At 31.4% G+C, this 19105-nt stretch overlaps 1 long non-coding RNA gene across 1 annotated transcript; it reads left to right on the top strand.

Moving 5' to 3' along the window:
• Nucleotides 1-7634: 7634 nt before the first annotated feature.
• On the top strand, nt 7635-11168 carry LOC136271303 (uncharacterized). Its single transcript, XR_010709219.1, has 3 exons — nt 7635-7969; nt 8216-8274; nt 11040-11168. It is a non-coding gene; the product is annotated as an uncharacterized lncRNA (long non-coding RNA).
• Nucleotides 11169-19105: the final 7937 nt, after the last annotated feature.

Below are 19105 nucleotides of genomic sequence, written 5' to 3'. Positions count from 1 at the left end.
TTTTTCTACAAAGAAGTAATTTAAATATATTTACCGTATATCAAAGTGATATATTAGTTGTGTCTAACAGCATTTTCCTATTTTCTTTGATTTAACAATTTTTACATATACATTTGTTAGAGATAAAATTTATTTGTAATGGATTGCGGTGATTTTGAAAAGTACGATCTTATATAAAGTTATCACTTCTTAACCAAAAAGAGCTATCAAAGACCGTGGAACGCAACAATAGCAATACAAACCATAACCAGATGAATAACGCTGATTGTTCCAATTTGATAAAATATTTGTTTTGTTGTAATATTTATTACTTTTACATTTTATTGCTACATGCACTTCTGCTAAATATGACTACTTTCTAAGTCAAATTGGTATATATACATTTCCACGTTTGTTGGTTGTCTATACATATGTATTTTTTTCCAAAGTACAGCTAAACTTCATTTGTTCAGGGATTTAGAAACAAAAACAAAAATAACGAGCCCAACTTTTGTCATGCCTAAACAAATAGTACATGTATGTTAAAATTTCAAGCATTTACTTAATATTGTTACTGAGAAATCCTTGGCGAAAATTTGTTTGACAATTTAGGCTACAAATTTAAAAAATCGTCATTTAACAGGAAGTTGACGTCCGATTGGTACAAATAAATAGAATGCCTAGTATATAAAAAATGTGTTCAATTTCAAGCATCTGTAATAATCTGTAAATGCATAGCGCATTGGTGAAAAAGTTTTCCGGCCAATTTTTTCTTTGATACGTCGATCAATAGACAAATTATTATCTTCATTTCTTATCATTTAATAACACATTATTCAAATCATAAAATGTGAAGTGCCATTGATCAAAAATGTAAATAATTTAAACAAAGCGTCGCGTATGAGTACAAAACAACAGCAGCAACAATATTCAAAATTAATGCGCCTTCAGCTGATGCAGAGCTATTGAGCTGAATTTATGGATTAAAAGCGAATAGTGAGTAAAAATCTGAACCAGCTGAATTGAAAAAGAAAGGAATATGCATGCGATAGCTTGTGATATTATTTTTTGTGCAGCAAGATTCGTTAAAACTGGTTTACATGTGAGATCGCTGGAATATGCATTTGGGCATAACCCGCAAGGAGACGCGACCGTAGACGATAAAAGTTGGATATGTCGACAAATAATAGTATGTATGTGCAACATTTGTAAATGTTGTTGTAACTAGATAGTCAGTAAGGTACTGATTATCTGCCGCTTGGAATACGCCGAAGGAGTTGATGCACTACTCATAGCTTTGCTTTACGATGCTTATTCTAATGACCGATCATGTACGTGTGTTAATTTAAAATTCATCATTACCAAATATGAACAGCAGTGTTACCCGAAAATGTATTTGCCTATGATTATTCCTGGAATTGGAACAGCCAGCCTCTCCGTAAATGTTGATCGTTGATCTCAAGCAGACGAAATCGTGAAAAGACGCTTAATTTTCTATTAAGTGAATTAAATAATGTGTATTGTTTATTTTTTAAGGTAAAACTTTCAATTTTTTATATTCATAAGGTTGTATTTTGTTTGCTGACAATTAAACAGACACAACTTTACATTTTGTTGTCAGTTTTTATCTTGGAAATTCCCGTTCTATAAATAGTGGTAAATCAGAATAGATGAGAAAAGTAGATCTCGCAAAAAAATTATTGATGCAGGTATCAAAGAAATTTTCGACCAATCAGGAGCGCCAATATCTTATCAAATGATAAATATTAAATGATAAATATATTACACATCAATTTAGTCCCGACCGATTTTAATTTTGAATTTTATTTCTTGTTTTTTGTTTACCAGTTAATGCAGTTGTTTTAAGCAATTACAAAAAATCGTTACACTCCGATAGAGCTCGAAAAAAATACAGTTTGAATGTAATTACATTAGCAGATGTTTAGATTATACGTAAAATATGAATAATTCGCAAACACTAATTAAGAATTGTTTTAATTAGAATCATGTAATTCAGAACGCACATCAAAATATATTTATTTAGAGTTTAACGCTGAGCAATCTGTCTATATGGTTTCTTCCTATGGTAAAGGTCCCTGTCCATGTACACTAAACATTAGATTGCCTTTCACAAAAAATACATCAATTCTATTACATTTAATTTTAGAACACGTTTATCTGAATCGGATTCGTGTTACATGTACAATACCACTGACACATGTAAAAGTTTAAAGGCGCTGATATTGTGAAAATGTCAGTACACAATACAGGAACAAACTTTTATCTTTGAGAAAAAGTAAGATCTGTTAATCAATGCTCACTTGTGATATCCAATGATACAATATTGTTCTTGGGTAAATAGTGAGCATTTATTAAACTAGATTACATGTTTCTGGGGTTTTTGCAAAATAACATATTATATACTTGTAGTTCATAAGACTTTCTCTTCACTTTTATTGCATTTTTTTTTACGTAGAACGTTAAAATGCCTTTTAAAGTAGATGCTTTTTCGTGTTTAACCGAAATGCAGTATTCGTCGTTTTTTCGTCCTTTTTTATTTTATTACATCGCAAAAACATCGAGTGGAATATCGTAGAAATGTCGGCTGGCAATACAAACCAAAAAAAATTATCGCCATAAAAAGAAATTTGTTTCCAAGTCTCTTTCTATTAAGCTTAAAACATTCAAAAGTAATCGAGCTGTGACAACAAAAGCATAAGCTACCGAATGATGTCGACACTTTGCTTATTTTCCATGTGTCGAGCTCACCTTGTGATCTAGGAGAGAAGACTCCAGTGAAACTACACCTCTCTCTAATTGTCGGAGTCTGAGGTTATCCAACGACAGATAGAGAGACATTAGTCTTCTCTTGATAAATCAACATCCCATGCAGATTTTGTTGAATCAGAAAGAATCATAAGTTCTACACTCAATACATGTACAACCCTATCAAATGACCTCAATAATACTCAGAAAAGGAAGTTTCTTCGGGATGGTTGTGTCTCATATTTAATACTATTATCATCATCGTCATCATTGCCATTTTGATCATTATTCTGCAAGAGTTCACAGATAAGAGTCACATTAACATCACCAAAGACATTTTTATCATCTAGTTTACCACCTCTTTCCGAATTCGTAAATACCATCAAATCAGACTATCTGCAATGCAACTACGGGTTGTGTTTGTACAAGAAAAATCTACAGAACCAGAAAAACCCATCAATATTTTGCGTAAAATGGATTTTAAAGAAAGTTCATACTATTCTCGATATACATCCATGCTTTCAGACTACTATGGTACATGTATTTGATATTTTTTGAAAATTATTAAACTTTATTCAATACATAATTGATTTCATTTATATACTCTTCGACCGTTTTAGGGAGTGTTTCGGCCTCTTTAGTTAATTGAAAGGGGGCTGAGTGGTTTAATATTTACCATAATATCGTTTGATAGTGTAATGATCGATTCAATCCGTTTTTTATTTCATTGACGCATCACTTAACACTGATAGTTTTCATTTAAGAATTATAGTAGTTCCTTTGATGGCGTTTAAAATTATTTATCAACTTTTTATTTATTTTGCGAAAGAATACCGTATTGCACGTAAACTATAATGTAAAAGTAACAACTTTAAAGGCGTTTAAGATATTTGATTTTATTTTTCATGCATATTTGTACTAAAAAATGTCTGGTACTAAAGTATGCAAAACAATAATTTGTGAAATTTTGACTTTAATGACACTTTTTAGTGACGGCAGTCAATCTATATGTAATTCATTTTGTTTTAGTTATATAGCAATCTCTGTTATGGTCAATACGAAACACATTCGGAATAGGTACATGTAATTACCTGTTGGAGTTTAAACAGTAATTAATCTAAACGCGAAAAGAGTAAAAATTCGTCGATGTTTATTCGTAAACAAAATCAATGAAAATAGACATCTGAGATATATAAACTAACCCAACCAGAAAAAAAAATAGTTCAGTAATACCACAAATGTTTTCCCCATAAAATAACTGCCGGATATTGTACACTTTAATAATAATTCTATGTTATATTTCCAGGAAGGAAAGACACTCTCAGTTTTAATCCTTTAAGCTTTGTACTAACTATATATAATCAAATGTTTTGGGTTTTTTCATTAGAAATGTTTTTAAAAGATTAATAGTATCGGTATTTTTTAAATTGTTTTTGTATGTACATATTGTACACATTTACATGATCTTAAGGAATTACTTATAACTATGTGTGTATTGTGTATGTATGTATTGTGTATGACGTGTTAAAGAGTTATAGTTCTTTTTGTATACTGTTAAAAAGTCCATCCTATAGCTAGTATTAGGCATGCACGAGCAGATAAAATGTCTTCGTGATATATATGTTTCCTCAATAAATCATATTCAAGGATTACATTCTGAATATTCTTCGCTCTTGTTGAATTAATAATTTAATTTTATTGATTTATATCGAATGATTATTCATTAGTACTTCCCTATTATTTCTTCCTGGTTTTGTGTTTAAAAATGATATAAATTCTGCATCTGTCTGATTTAAGTAAGACCAGGGTTGAATGTCGTATACATGTTAATCGTAAATTTTAAATAAAACTGAAATAATGAAACAAAATTGTATTATACTGAACATCAGCACAATACCACTGCATATAAGGTGTCGAGTTCTGGAAATGAGTTTTGTGACTGTAATTGTATATGTACACTGCACATGAAAATAATGGTAAAACAATTCACCACATGATTCTCGTTAGTTTGTTTTTGAAAAGTTTATAAATCGTTTGTATTGCATATTTCTTAATGCCAAATCAGTCTGTTATGTTACTGATACTGTACTGTTATTGTCTGATATTCAAATTCTATATTGTACTGAAATCAGTTCGTATTCAAGTGGCGTTATAAAAAAAAACTGCCCCATCTCTTCATTTCGATATTTTCCCCGTGCATCATGTTTATATGTACACTCAAAAGTAATGTCATTAAAAACGCCGTGTCCACCCCACTCAAAACAAGTCTAGTATCCACTTCGTTAATGTCTAATTTCTCAACAAATTATTTGAATGTGCTGTGAAATGTTTAGAACCATGTGGTACTTTTAACTGTTTCGAATTTCTTTAAAAAATCGCATTGAGGCGTTTAACAAAAGTTATATCATTTGAATTCACAAAAACCAAAACAGGAAAGAAATTACAGGGAATTAATAAGGAAATCCGCGATAAAATTAACACCTTATAATGAGATATCTTCTTTCCGTAATGGTAAAACATATTAACAATTGATTTTTTTTTTCAATAATGATTATTTGAAGCAGCTATATTTTTGCGTTCAAATTTATGGGTAAATAATTAAATACACTTGGACCTCTTGTTGCTACAATGCACGATGTTCTTGTGGTTTTGCTAGAAATGCATTTGGGGGAAACGAGTAATTATATTCCGCAAGGAACATTGTTTAATTCAGAATATTTGTAGAAATCATGAGTGAAATATATATCTTATATAAAAAAATACTTATTTTTCAATTTCAGATATTTTATGATAATAACATTAATAACTAGTAGGTCTTTCCACCTCATTGTGTCTTATGTTTGAAATAAGATTGCTTCAATAGACTAAAGTACTTTTTAATATGCGTTACTTCATAAAAAAGTGTCAAAAGATTAAGTATGCAATTTTTATTGCTTGACCTTGACCTTTGACCTTTATTTCATATTGATCTGACAAGGTACACACTTTAATACCAAGTAGTCTGATGTATATATGATTATTGATTCAAAAGTTATTTGTGTTTTATTGAATGTTCGAAACTTTCAGAGGGCAATAACTGCTAAAAAGGGACTTTGGACCCTTTCAGTATGAATAGATTGAAGGAGCGTCTAAGTGTACCGAATACACTAGTAAAAGTTTCAACGGTTAATGAGGAGTAGTGATAACAAGCATTTTGTACAATACGGGCAATAACTTTATAACTGTTTCATGGCAAGGGTCCAAGGGTTTTAGTTTGAAATGTCTTATGATCCTACTACATCCATTAAACAAGTTTTTCTCTACCAACCTATACAAAAGAGATCTAAAAACTCATTAATTAAGAGATTTCCAAATGGCATTGACCTTTGACCTTTATGTCAATTTGATCGGCCAAAGCAGACGCTTCCATTCCAAGTGGTCCGAAGTCTCTATGGCAAAAAAAGTTGAAAGTGATTTTATTAATTTGATGATACTTTCAGGGGCAATAACTACTAAAAGGTGCCCTCAGATCCGTTTGGTATGAATAGATTGAAGACCCTCGAAGTGTACTAAAGACATTGGTAAAAGTGCCAAGTCTCTATCTCTTATGGTTTCAGAGGAGGAGCGATAATTATATTCTCCCTCACTACGTTCGTCCGAATATAAAACAATAAAGTGCTAAATGAATAAAACCAACAAGTACTACATAGGTGCGCTGCTCGCTAGCGTTATTTTATTTATACACAAAAACACATATTAAACAACCATCTGTCAGCCATAAACACTTTCCATGTCATCTGCAGCCATTTTAACTACTACTTCTAGCGAGCGAGCTTAGAGTGCCACGCCACCGCATGGTCCTACTATTTATATAACCTGACCACGTGACCCAAAACCCATTCGAGTACGTATGAAAACCCATCACGAACATAATTTTAACAAGCTTTTCGTAAATAGGGACAATAACTCTGTAATTATTTAAAGGAAGGATTCAAGAGGCTATATTTCCAAAAGTCTTAAGATTTTCTATTACATCCATGAACAAGTTGTTCTCAACCACCCTTAACAAAAGAGTTCTAAAAACTCATTTACTAACGGATTTCCAAATGACCTTGACCTTTGAACTTTAAGTTATTTTGTTCGGCCAATGTAGACGCTTCCATCCCAAGTGGTTCAAAGTCTCTATGACCAAAAATAAAAAAGTTGGAAGTGATTAGGGGTAATAACTACTAAAGGGGGGGGGGGCTAAGATTTTTTCCGTAAGATAGATTGAAGAATTCTCTAAGTCTATTGAAGACATTGGTAAAATTTCCAAGTTTCTATTTCTTATGGTTTCAGAAGAGTATCGATAACAAGCTTTTCGTACACAAGGGCCATAACTTTTTCACTAGAGCTCGAAAAATTTACTGAAATTCAACATCAGTGGCAAAATTTCCTGTATACATGTATAATATGGTATGTTGTTACTTTTAATGAAGTCCAGTCTAAACCTAATCAAAAAATGCAGTGTTTTGTATTGATACGAAGCTTTTTAAATATATTATTAGCGTATAGGGTACAATCAATGATATTTTTTCGCTAGTCAGAATGAACATTAACTGTTCTTCTCTCAAACAAATCTTTGAACTTCTTATGGGGCATATGATATATGGTTAAAATTTGTTTGATAAGTCTTTAAAAGTGTTTTTTCCTCTGTTTGTTTTGTTTTTGTATCTGAATTAACCTCTGTGTTTGAATCATATAAGTAGTGACATACCATGAAAGAGTTGAGGTGGCACATAAGTTAAAAAAACAATTAAAAAAATTAGTTCAGACATAAAACTAATATCCCTTTCCTGTTCTCTGAAGAGAATTTAATGCTACACGTAGCTGAATTTGATATTCACTATGATCATGATATACTCGTTACTGGTTTGTCGAACTAATTGTTTGAATATTTACGAACAAACTGTAATTAACCTCTGCTGATAGTTTTTATTTGATATATTAAAAGACTATTTTGTTTTAAACTAATTGATCTGTGACCGGGATTTTACAGACATGAACATATTTGTTGGTGTGTCTGCAACACAGGGAAGTAAACATCGGTGAATGACATCGCATGTACATTACAAAAATACTTCAAATTAGCCGTTTGGTAGATGATGTCTGTGTGCATATATTTGTCGATTATCAGTAAAGTAATATACTTAATTATTGTTCCCTTACTTAACATTGGAGATGCTGAAGAAGGACCATGTAGCGGGTAAGTTATTAGTGTGAGGATGGCCAGATATAAGTAAATGTAAGATTGAAATACATATAAACAAGGAATATTCCGTATGATTTCATTGGAGAAGCCATCTCGTTATCAAATTATTAATTCAATTAAAGGAAATATGTCTTTTAAGGGGTTATTTAAAGCTGATTTATGACAAGATGCAATGTATCCTAACAAATTTGTGTTACTTTGCTATTTTATAATTAAATTTTCCTTTATCAAAATTTAAAGACACCCGTATGGATGTTGTCCACACACAAAATGGGATACAGAGAATAATATGTGCAAAGGTAAGTGATACTTTGTGCTTTATAATAAATATTATAAAACAAATGTTGCTTCTTAAGCGTATTCTTTTGCTTAAACAATGACACAATATTTTAATTAAAACACATGATCAACTACAAATAATATGTCATAAAGGTGTTTAACTCGTCATGGTTGTCTATGTTTACTGCGCACATGGTCATGTCATTTAATTGAAAAATAAATATATAAATCAATTTGACAATGAAACAACATTCAAAATTTTAAAAAATAACCAAGAGGAACAGAATAGGGGAAGATGAGTAACATCAACTTTGTGTACAACTCTAGATATAGTGAAAATAATCTTTTGACATTGCACAAAATTATTAAATATTCCTTTATAATTTCTTTACGAATAAAATCAATTATCTTATTCTTGTGGTGTATACATGTACTACTCGTACGATAACGCTTAGTTTTATCGCAAGTGTGATACTTTATCAAATGCTTCCGGCCAAAACTATTTTTGTCTCAGCCTTCGCATCACCGATTTAATGATCTAGTTTTGACTATTTCACTTCTATAATAACAATTTATTAAAAATGGATTTTTTCAAAGATTTTGATTACAAATATGAAGATAAATTATAGGTTTGTAGTTAATAAGTTAACAAGTCTCTTAAATAGTTCATCCTGACGACGCAATGAAAACAGAATGCTTTGGTTGGAACGTTAGTGTTCATTTTCTAAAACATTATAACATTTTTTTTTCTCTTTCAAGTCAAGAAACGAGCATTTGTAACTGTGTGTATGTTTACAAACTTGTCATTCACAAAGGAGTCTACGATTTTTCCCAGAGGGTTTAATATTAGACCCCACACCCTTTTGCCCCCCACCCTCCCCCGCACAGAAATTAGTTGGTCAACCTCAAAGAAAAAAAATCAATGTGCACAACTATATATGCAGGTATGCGTGCATCATGTTCTAGAGTTTTGTACAATTCTGTTCAACCATCTCCGGTAAACGCGATGGACAATTTCAGAGGCGAGAACAAAGCAAATGTAGAAGAACCGTACAAAAACAATAGGTCTCCAAACTTCATTTGGGATACTTTATTTAATGGACAAATGGAAGACTTGAATAGAAGTTTGTTAACATATACACAGTTGCAAATGCTCGTTTGTTGTTAGTTTCGTTCGCAATATTGTCACCAAACAGCGTAGCGCATTGGGTTAGATAATTTACTACGAAATTTCATCTGTAAGTCATGGGCTCGAATCCCATCAATACCAATGTATCACAGGATGACCCACACCACCGTAGGAGGAATAAAAAAAAGACATTTATTACACCTTATCGCTTCTACGACCTCATGATGGGGGCTTATATACTAAGGGCAAAATGTAAAAAAAAAATTCTCGACTTCTTTATATGTGAAACAAAATAAGATGCAAAATAATGATGTCAAGATTTCCACTTGAAATGTGAAGTGCATGCCCCCTTTTGTCAGGGATTCAGACACTAGGACGGGTCCAGTATGGTCATATTGTGAAGTCTATTAAATCTGAGGGCTAATTACATATATTCGGCGCGTCGACGCGATCTCGCAATTAACACATTTGTTTGTAAATTAGATTATCGATTAGATCCTTTTATTATCATCGGGCACAATGTTTCACTCTGCCTGAATGAGAAGTGAACAACGATGGTAATTGAAGCACAAAATGGTCAATAATCCTGATATCGATGAGTTTGATTTAAATGAGACACTTGATGTTTTTTTTCAATATAAAACTATCAGAAACATTGAGTATAAAAGAATGTAGAGATGATAAATGAATGAGAGGAAAATCATAAACTGTTTTAAACTTCTGTAAAGTTTGTTTGTTTAATGTGTATAATACAATTTTACGTTTTTGTGTTCAAACTTCATGTTATTTTCATATAATGCTTATAACACAAGAAATCAGCTTATCTCAATAGCATTAGAGGAGGGAAGCACAGTCGCTATCTGAAGTTACAAATATGTCTGGATATTAGATAGTTAAATTCTCTGTATTCTAATAATCATTATAATGAAGAAAATTATTATAAAATTAATATTTCAATGACAGACATCTGTGCACTGAACCAGAAACGTAAAATTTACGGTGATATGATATTACATGATATATATGTCTCTATCTGAACAACCATCTAGGCGGAGAAATTGTACAGTACCATAGATAAGTATTCATTGATCAGGTAAATGAATTATGATAAAAGGGTACGGATTCAAGCCTGGATAGGGGAAAATTATATTAATTTATTTGATTACTCTGTGCGCATATGTATAATTATAGTACCTTGTATTATTATTTAAGTTGGCAAGAAGTTATCAATTGATAAACTACAATATATCGGGAAAAGGACCGGGAGTAACAAGCCATGGACCTTCTTTTAAAAAACCTTTACGATATTATTTCCAGACGACTATTAGCTATGGAATGCCATAGCTGCCTGTATGGCTAATTCATAAGATGATGTTGCTTTATCATATTATGCTATGGTTATTTCATGTGAAGATGGTGCTTTATTACATTAAGATGGTGCTTTATTATTTGAAGATGGTGCTTTATTACACGTAAATATAATATCACTTCTTACAGTAAAAGCGGGAGACAAAGATGAACTTTATTCTTTTAAAACCCATAAGGACGATACAAATTCATAAATGCTTAATTAAGCACAGTTAAAATCTCAATTAGCTTTAATCTAAGATGGATTATTGCAAATGTAAATGCATACTTTTTTATATTTTTACAAAGATTGTCCACCTGGGTACTTTTGGATTAATTGCAGTAAGGCTTGCCCATATCCTTTCTATGGAAACATTTGTAATCGGTCATGTCAATGCAATGAAACAGACTGTGATTATAAGGATGGGTGCAGAAAAGGCAAGTATTGTCCGGTAATCAGAGAGTTGTGTAAAAAAAGGTCATGAAGTAAACAATCAATCAATGTTTTCTTTTTTTTTTTTGCAATGACTACTTCATTTGTATCTTCATAACCAGACGAGCATAAAACCCCAAAATAAGAAAGTACTGCATTGTTAATAGTCATATCGATGCCTTAGATTTAGATTATCCATACACAGTTAATGTTTTAATGAATTTGTCCTATAATAGCTGCAGAACTGTAGCTCTCCGGGAAAAAATATTGACAGACCGGAGAGCTACAGGGCCACCTATTGAAAAAAATAGTATATTTATTGCGCAGAAAAACGTGCGCTAGTTTTTGACTGATTTACCTTATTTATATGCAAATTCTGTGAAAACAATTAGTACCATTAAATTCTTCATGCAATTTACTACTGATATCGCCTCTTCATTTGCCTCGGATAGTCTTTAAACACCATCACCAGTCCGGTAAATTCATGTGGTGCACTTTGTTTACATGTAAAAATGGCGACTCTCGATCTCGATGTAAATTCAACATACTTGATTTTCAGAGGTCGGTAGCGTGTTTCGGAGAAAGTCTGAGGCAAATAAAGAGGCGATATCAGTATAAATTGCATGAAAAATTTAATGGTACTAATTGTTTTCACAGAATTTGCGTATAAATAAGGTAAATCGGTCCAAAACTAGCGCACGTTTTTCTGCGCAATAAGTATACAATTTTTTCAATGGGTGGCCCTGTAGCTCTCCGGTCTGTCAATATTTTTTTTCCCGGAGAGCTACAGTTCTGCAGCTAGTCCTATAAGTATGTGAGCATGTATATACATACCTTTAAACAATATGTTTGGTTCTTTTAATAAGACAAAAACATGTCTTATCGTATAAAACTTTCATGAGAGAAATTCAAAAATATTTTATATGATAGGAATTCATAGATATATGTGCTTATAAACAACAATCTGCTTGCTTTCTGTTTTATAATGGTATTTATTAAAATATTGAAAGAGATTAAAAAACAGAAGTAAGCATTTTTTGCATTGCAATTAACACATTCAGAAAATTGTGTCCGGCGTTCCTTTAGCTGCCGGAAAGATAAATAATTGTCCCCTTTTTACTATATAAACTTCATTAAATATAAATCTTTGTGTTTATTATTAATGTATGTTTTTCAATTATACTGTAATGTTAAAAAAAATGAAAACTATAATACTCTTGTATAAAGATTGTGTTAAATAAAAAAGACTGCCCATTGCTATGACATGTATTTCATTTGCTTGGTAAAAAGCAATTATTATATTATAAATATCGACAAGAAGTATTTTTTTTACATATTATAGACTATATTATTCCAAAATGTACACTAGAAATATTCAAGAAATGGTTTGTTTCTGACACGATCAAAACATGGATAGTTTTAGTTTACTTATCAGAAATACTTCCTTCTTTACATGTTTCAAAAGCAGTATTCAATTAAACCAAATTAAACATCCATTCTATTTTTGCTTCGGCAAGAGACGACTTAACATCATACACAAAAAACTTAGACAAAACTGTATCTTAAACTTCGACCTTTTCAGAAAAAAAAATTATTGAAAGCCGTAATTGCCAATGTGAATTACCAGAAGATTCTTATCATTTGGTTTTTGGTTGTAAAAATCCTACCAATGCACGAAATGAATTGTTTTCTAACCATTTGAATTTAAATCAAATTAACATAATTAATTCTCATTTACTTTTGTGCGGAGATGAATCTCTGGGTGTCAATTTCAATCAATACATTTTTTTTCTGTTCAAAGATTTATAAGAGATTGTGGAAGATTCTCGTAATTTCAATGTTACTGCCTAGACCAAATTCAAACAGAACTGTTTTTACATGTACGTTTGTTCAATAACTTAACTATATTAGTAATATCCATTTCTATGTACTTTTCACCCTAAACTACTGTACAGTTGTAAATTGTTATACTTGGTAAGAACCTCGTAAGTTATCAGAACTTGTGTTCGAACTCTTTGTATATGTTTATGCCATAAAATATGTTCAAACACATACACATTTTAAATTTACGTCACGTTAACTATTCTGGAGATTTATGATATAATTAAAAATTGTCATAACTTTTTTTTGCAGATAGTGATAATCGCACAAGAGAAAGTGTTACTCCAGCAGAACTAGGTAACATGAGTGATTTAAGGGTCGCGCAAGAGGCTTTAAGAGATGGAGCTGTCATAGCCAAAGATGATTTGTTGAATACTTCTTTGATTATTTTTTCAGCAATTGCAGCTGTGTTATTTGTAGCCAACATTGCACTGATCATTGTAGATAAACATTGGAGACGGATTTAAATCATAATTTTTGTATATTTCCATTTTCTGTACAATATATCTGACGGCCAAAAGTTAGGTTCATAAATTCAATAGCTGTATTTTTTGTACAGTGACTACCCGTTATTACATGCTTTAGTTAAAGTTGTTGATACAAAAAGGCGATATCAGTATAAATTGCATGAAAAATTTAATGGTACTAATTGTTTTCACAGAATTTGCGTATAAATAAGGTAAATCGGTCCAAAACTAGCGCACGTTTTTCTGCGCAATAAGTATACAATTTTTTCAATGGGTGGCCCTGTAGCTCTCCGGTCTGTCAATATTTTTTTTCCCGGAGAGCTACAGTTCTGCAGCTAGTCCTATAAGTATGTGAGCATGTATATACATACCTTTAAACAATATGTTTGGTTCTTTTAATAAGACAAAAACATGTCTTATCGTATAAAACTTTCATGAGAGAAATTCAAAAATATTTTATATGATAGGAATTCATAGATATATGTGCTTATAAACAACAATCTGCTTGCTTTCTGTTTTATAATGGTATTTATTAAAATATTGAAAGAGATTAAAAAACAGAAGTAAGCATTTTTTGCATTGCAATTAACACATTCAGAAAATTGTGTCCGGCGTTCCTTTAGCTGCCGGAAAGATAAATAATTGTCCCCTTTTTACTATATAAACTTCATTAAATATAAATCTTTGTGTTTATTATTAATGTATGTTTTTCAATTATACTGTAATGTTAAAAAAAATGAAAACTATAATACTCTTGTATAAAGATTGTGTTAAATAAAAAAGACTGCCCATTGCTATGACATGTATTTCATTTGCTTGGTAAAAAGCAATTATTATATTATAAATATCGACAAGAAGTATTTTTTTTACATATTATAGACTATATTATTCCAAAATGTACACTAGAAATATTCAAGAAATGGTTTGTTTCTGACACGATCAAAACATGGATAGTTTTAGTTTACTTATCAGAAATACTTCCTTCTTTACATGTTTCAAAAGCAGTATTCAATTAAACCAAATTAAACATCCATTCTATTTTTGCTTCGGCAAGAGACGACTTAACATCATACACAAAAAACTTAGACAAAACTGTATCTTAAACTTCGACCTTTTCAGAAAAAAAAATTATTGAAAGCCGTAATTGCCAATGTGAATTACCAGAAGATTCTTATCATTTGGTTTTTGGTTGTAAAAATCCTACCAATGCACGAAATGAATTGTTTTCTAACCATTTGAATTTAAATCAAATTAACATAATTAATTCTCATTTACTTTTGTGCGGAGATGAATCTCTGGGTGTCAATTTCAATCAATACATTTTTTTTCTGTTCAAAGATTTATAAGAGATTGTGGAAGATTCTCGTAATTTCAATGTTACTGCCTAGACCAAATTCAAACAGAACTGTTTTTACATGTACGTTTGTTCAATAACTTAACTATATTAGTAATATCCATTTCTATGTACTTTTCACCCTAAACTACTGTACAGTTGTAAATTGTTATACTTGGTAAGAACCTCGTAAGTTATCAGAACTTGTGTTCGAACTCTTTGTATATGTTTATGCCATAAAATATGTTCAAACACATACACATTTTAAATTTACGTCACGTTAACTATTCTGGAGATTTATGATATAATTAAAAATTGTCATAACTTTTTTTTGCAGATAGTGATAATCGCACAAGAGAAAGTGTTACTCCAGCAGAACTAGGTAACATGAGTGATTTAAGGGTCGCGCAAGAGGCTTTAAGAGATGGAGCTGTCATAGCCAAAGATGATTTGTTGAATACTTCTTTGATTATTTTTTCAGCAATTGCAGCTGTGTTATTTGTAGCCAACATTGCACTGATCATTGTAGATAAACATTGGAGACGGATTTAAATCATAATTTTTGTATATTTCCATTTTCTGTACAATATATCTGACGGCCAAAAGTTAGGTTCATAAATTCAATAGCTGTATTTTTTGTACAGTGACTACCCGTTATTACATGCTTTAGTTAAAGTTGTTGATACAAAAATTACTCCGTGCTTTATTTGGATTCAATAATGCTGGTATTTTCAGCAATATTTGGACACATGCCTTTTAAAGCAAGGTCAAAACCAATTCAAAGTAGAAGCCAAAAAATTTGCACAGAAGAATTTAAATCTCTTTTTCAGAATTAGAGGATCGTCATTGACCTCATTTATTGATCTTGGTCAAATGTACTTATTAGGTACCTTCATGACGGTCGTATACTACAATTATATGTTCATGTATGTAAAGGTGAATTGTCTATGGTTCCTTTTATTGTGAAATGTTTTAACCCAAAATCGAAAATTATGGGACTCATGTGGCATACAGGCATGTGATAATTTTTAGAACAGGGGATATTGAGAAAATACGTTAAACTTATCATTATAACCATAAAGTATTTTCCGTATAAGAAAAAAACAACAAATTAGTATATGCTTATTTTTTAAACCAGCAGACTGCTGTTTTAGATTTTTGTATTTTGTTTTAGTTTTGGTTAAATTATTATAATGTTTAAGTTGTATAATAAAATAATTTTATCTTATGATAAATTGTTAGAAGTGGTTGAACAAAAATTAAATAATGTATCAAACTGGTTGTGTGAATGTAAACAGACAAATTGTTTCAATTAGATTAGCCTACAATTGGTATGACCAAGACAAAATATGCTATAAGAGTCATTCTTTTTTCTTATACTTATGAAGGAAAACATTAATGACCTTTCGTGCAAAATTTTATCGCAGATATTAATACAGCATGTAGATGTATGACAAATAGGAACAGTATTGACCATTTGTCAAAACAAGTTTATTATTTGGCGAAACCATTTCCTTGTATTTACAAAAAACTAAGCATGTATTTATAATGGAGACGATTATTAAAAGTCCGACAGTAAGCGAGGCCATTGTTGGCGTAGAGATGGCCCAGATGGGTCAAACGGTACACAAAAAAGAAAAAAAATGATTATTTCTATTTTTTGTTGGAAATTAATGATGCTCCACTAGAGGTAATTTTCTATAATTCAGATGTCAACCGTTTTCAATATATTTGGACACTTCGAGAAGGTTAGGACCATCGTTTGGGCTCGTGACCTACCTATCATTTGATGCCTATTAACACAAAAAACAAGAATATTTATAGTTTAGAGGTGAGGATCTCAGCAGTTTTCAGAATGTGGCCATTGTCTTTTTAGGGCTGTCAGGACCACCCCTATGGATTAATGCCAACAAGCTTTTTGATTTGCCACGACACAAGAAACAAGAATATATATGATTTGGGGGTCAGGGTTCCACTGTTTCTGAAATATTTGGTCATTTTTAAATCCTTGGGGGGAAGGGGGGGGGGGGGCAGATCTAGTATACCAAATATATTGCTGTATTACTGTAACAGTCAATAATGATTATAATATATGATTCTGATTTGATATCTAAGTTATTATATTTGACCGATTTTAATTTATAACTATTTACACTGGAATCTACAATTTGTCCCATAGGATACTGTGTTAGTCTGCCACATCCATTTGACTCCCCCAAACATGTGGTTGGTCATCCCCAAACTAACGAGATATGCAGGCATATCGGGAAAAAAACCACCAATGCTTATTATGTGTAAACATTTTCAAAGAGCTGTTACTTAGGAAACATGCCTCTATATTTATTTACTTAATGATTGACATAATACGCAAACAGCTGCTGTAGTAAAATCACTGTGTTTTACATCATCCATTAAAGGACATATCGCATGTTTTTCAATTTTCGGAATTTTTTTAATAAAATCATTCTATACTCATTAAAAATCAAGTTTATTAACGTTTTCATAAAATATTCTGCCTAATTCGTGAGTTTGAAAGCGATGAAATTCAAATGTCGCCATATGCATATTTTCTCTCTCGATCTACCCGCCATGATGTGTGACGTCATATGCGACCTCGAGCGAGAAGGTGCTGTTAGCCATCTTTGTAATTGGATTAGATTTAAACGACAATTAAACTAATTATCACCTATTAAATTGCCGATAACGGGACATGATGGTGTTCTGTGCCTTTTGTGGGTGATTTAGCCACCGAAAATGGGGATTTGGACTGTTGTTTTTTTAAGTTTCCCTTACGAAAGTAAGCGGAAATCTTGTGACAAATAGGGGTCTATCTGTCGACGAGAGGATTTATAAATAAACATTCAATTCATAGATTATCAATTATATGGTACATTTTTGTAATTATAGTTTCATAAATAAATCGTATTCATTTCTCAAAAAGAAAGAAATATAAGTTTATGCACAGGGGCCTGTGTACAAAACGCAAGTTCATCGGAGAAAAATAACGAAAGGGGACGCCATTTTGCAAACCGCCTCGCTTCATTAGCTGTTTTCTTTTTCTTATTGTTAAACTATACGTTCATGTATGCATCGGTTTTGTATACACGATTTCTTCATTCATACATGTAGCTCACCTCTGCAGAAATCATAATTTTAGTGCGGTAGGTGAGATTTCTGTTAGTTTTATTTTTTGTGGGAGAAGTCATGGATCGAGTTGTCGATATTGATTGTTTACGTGAGAAATAGACAAAGTTTGTTGATATACATTTATACGTAAATGGATAAAAAAAAAATACGGAGATGGGATCTTACAGAAATAAACAATAATTAAGGGAAACGTTCTTGCCTGCTTTTATAATCCAGTGTAATATAGAGTAAACAACCTTAGAAAGTTGTGATCAGTTACTGCCGAAGAAACAAACTTCTTGTGCACCACAGTTTTTACAATAATGAACATTCTGAGTCGTTAGGAACGCCAAAAACCAAGACTGTTGTAGATTTTAATAAACACCTTTAACAGATTTATTTGAGCTACAATCCTTACTAAGTTGTGTTTACAATGTTTACACGCCGATCAATTTGATCGTCATTGCCGACTTCATCGTCGCTTTTTCGGCAATATCATCGTTTTTTATCCGTACTAGTGGCTCAAACATGTACGACTGAATAATAAGATTCTTTTAATTTAGTCAGCATGTAAAAAAACAACTTACATGGTGAATGAATGTCAAAATTTAAAGGAGATGATGCTAATCCTACAATTTGTTTACAATCAGCTGTTCGAAGAAGGTCGCATGTGACGTCACTGTACCACGTGACACGCTATCTAATTAACGAGTTTTTAAACGATCGGGGCTATAATTTAAATTGATATTATGGCTAATTACCGCTTTTATACCGTTAACAAACTGTTAGGAGTAATTATTAGATATACAAGGAAGCCAAAAAATGTAAAATGTCGTATACTTTAGAAACATGCGATATGTCCTTTAAATACATATTTTTAGACTACATTTTTTGTTACTGTAACCATTATGCAGATTGTTAAAATTTTAACGCTGTATTGTACATATTTTGTATAAAACATGTATATGCAATAAGATGTATATCCAACGCAATTAAACTTACTTTGTATTGAGACAATTTTACAACACATGTATTCACATTAGCAGTTTTAACATTTATTTCATTTTTTTTTGTTACTGATGATATAAATATGTACAATGTGCAGGTACGTGTTATTTATGAAGTTGAAATTCAG

The sequence above is a fragment of the Magallana gigas genome, chromosome 9 (assembly GCF_963853765.1).
Source record: "Magallana gigas chromosome 9, xbMagGiga1.1, whole genome shotgun sequence".
Classification (NCBI taxonomy): domain Eukaryota; kingdom Metazoa; phylum Mollusca; class Bivalvia; order Ostreida; family Ostreidae; genus Magallana; species Magallana gigas.
This window is presented reverse-complemented; position numbering and strand designations above follow the sequence as displayed.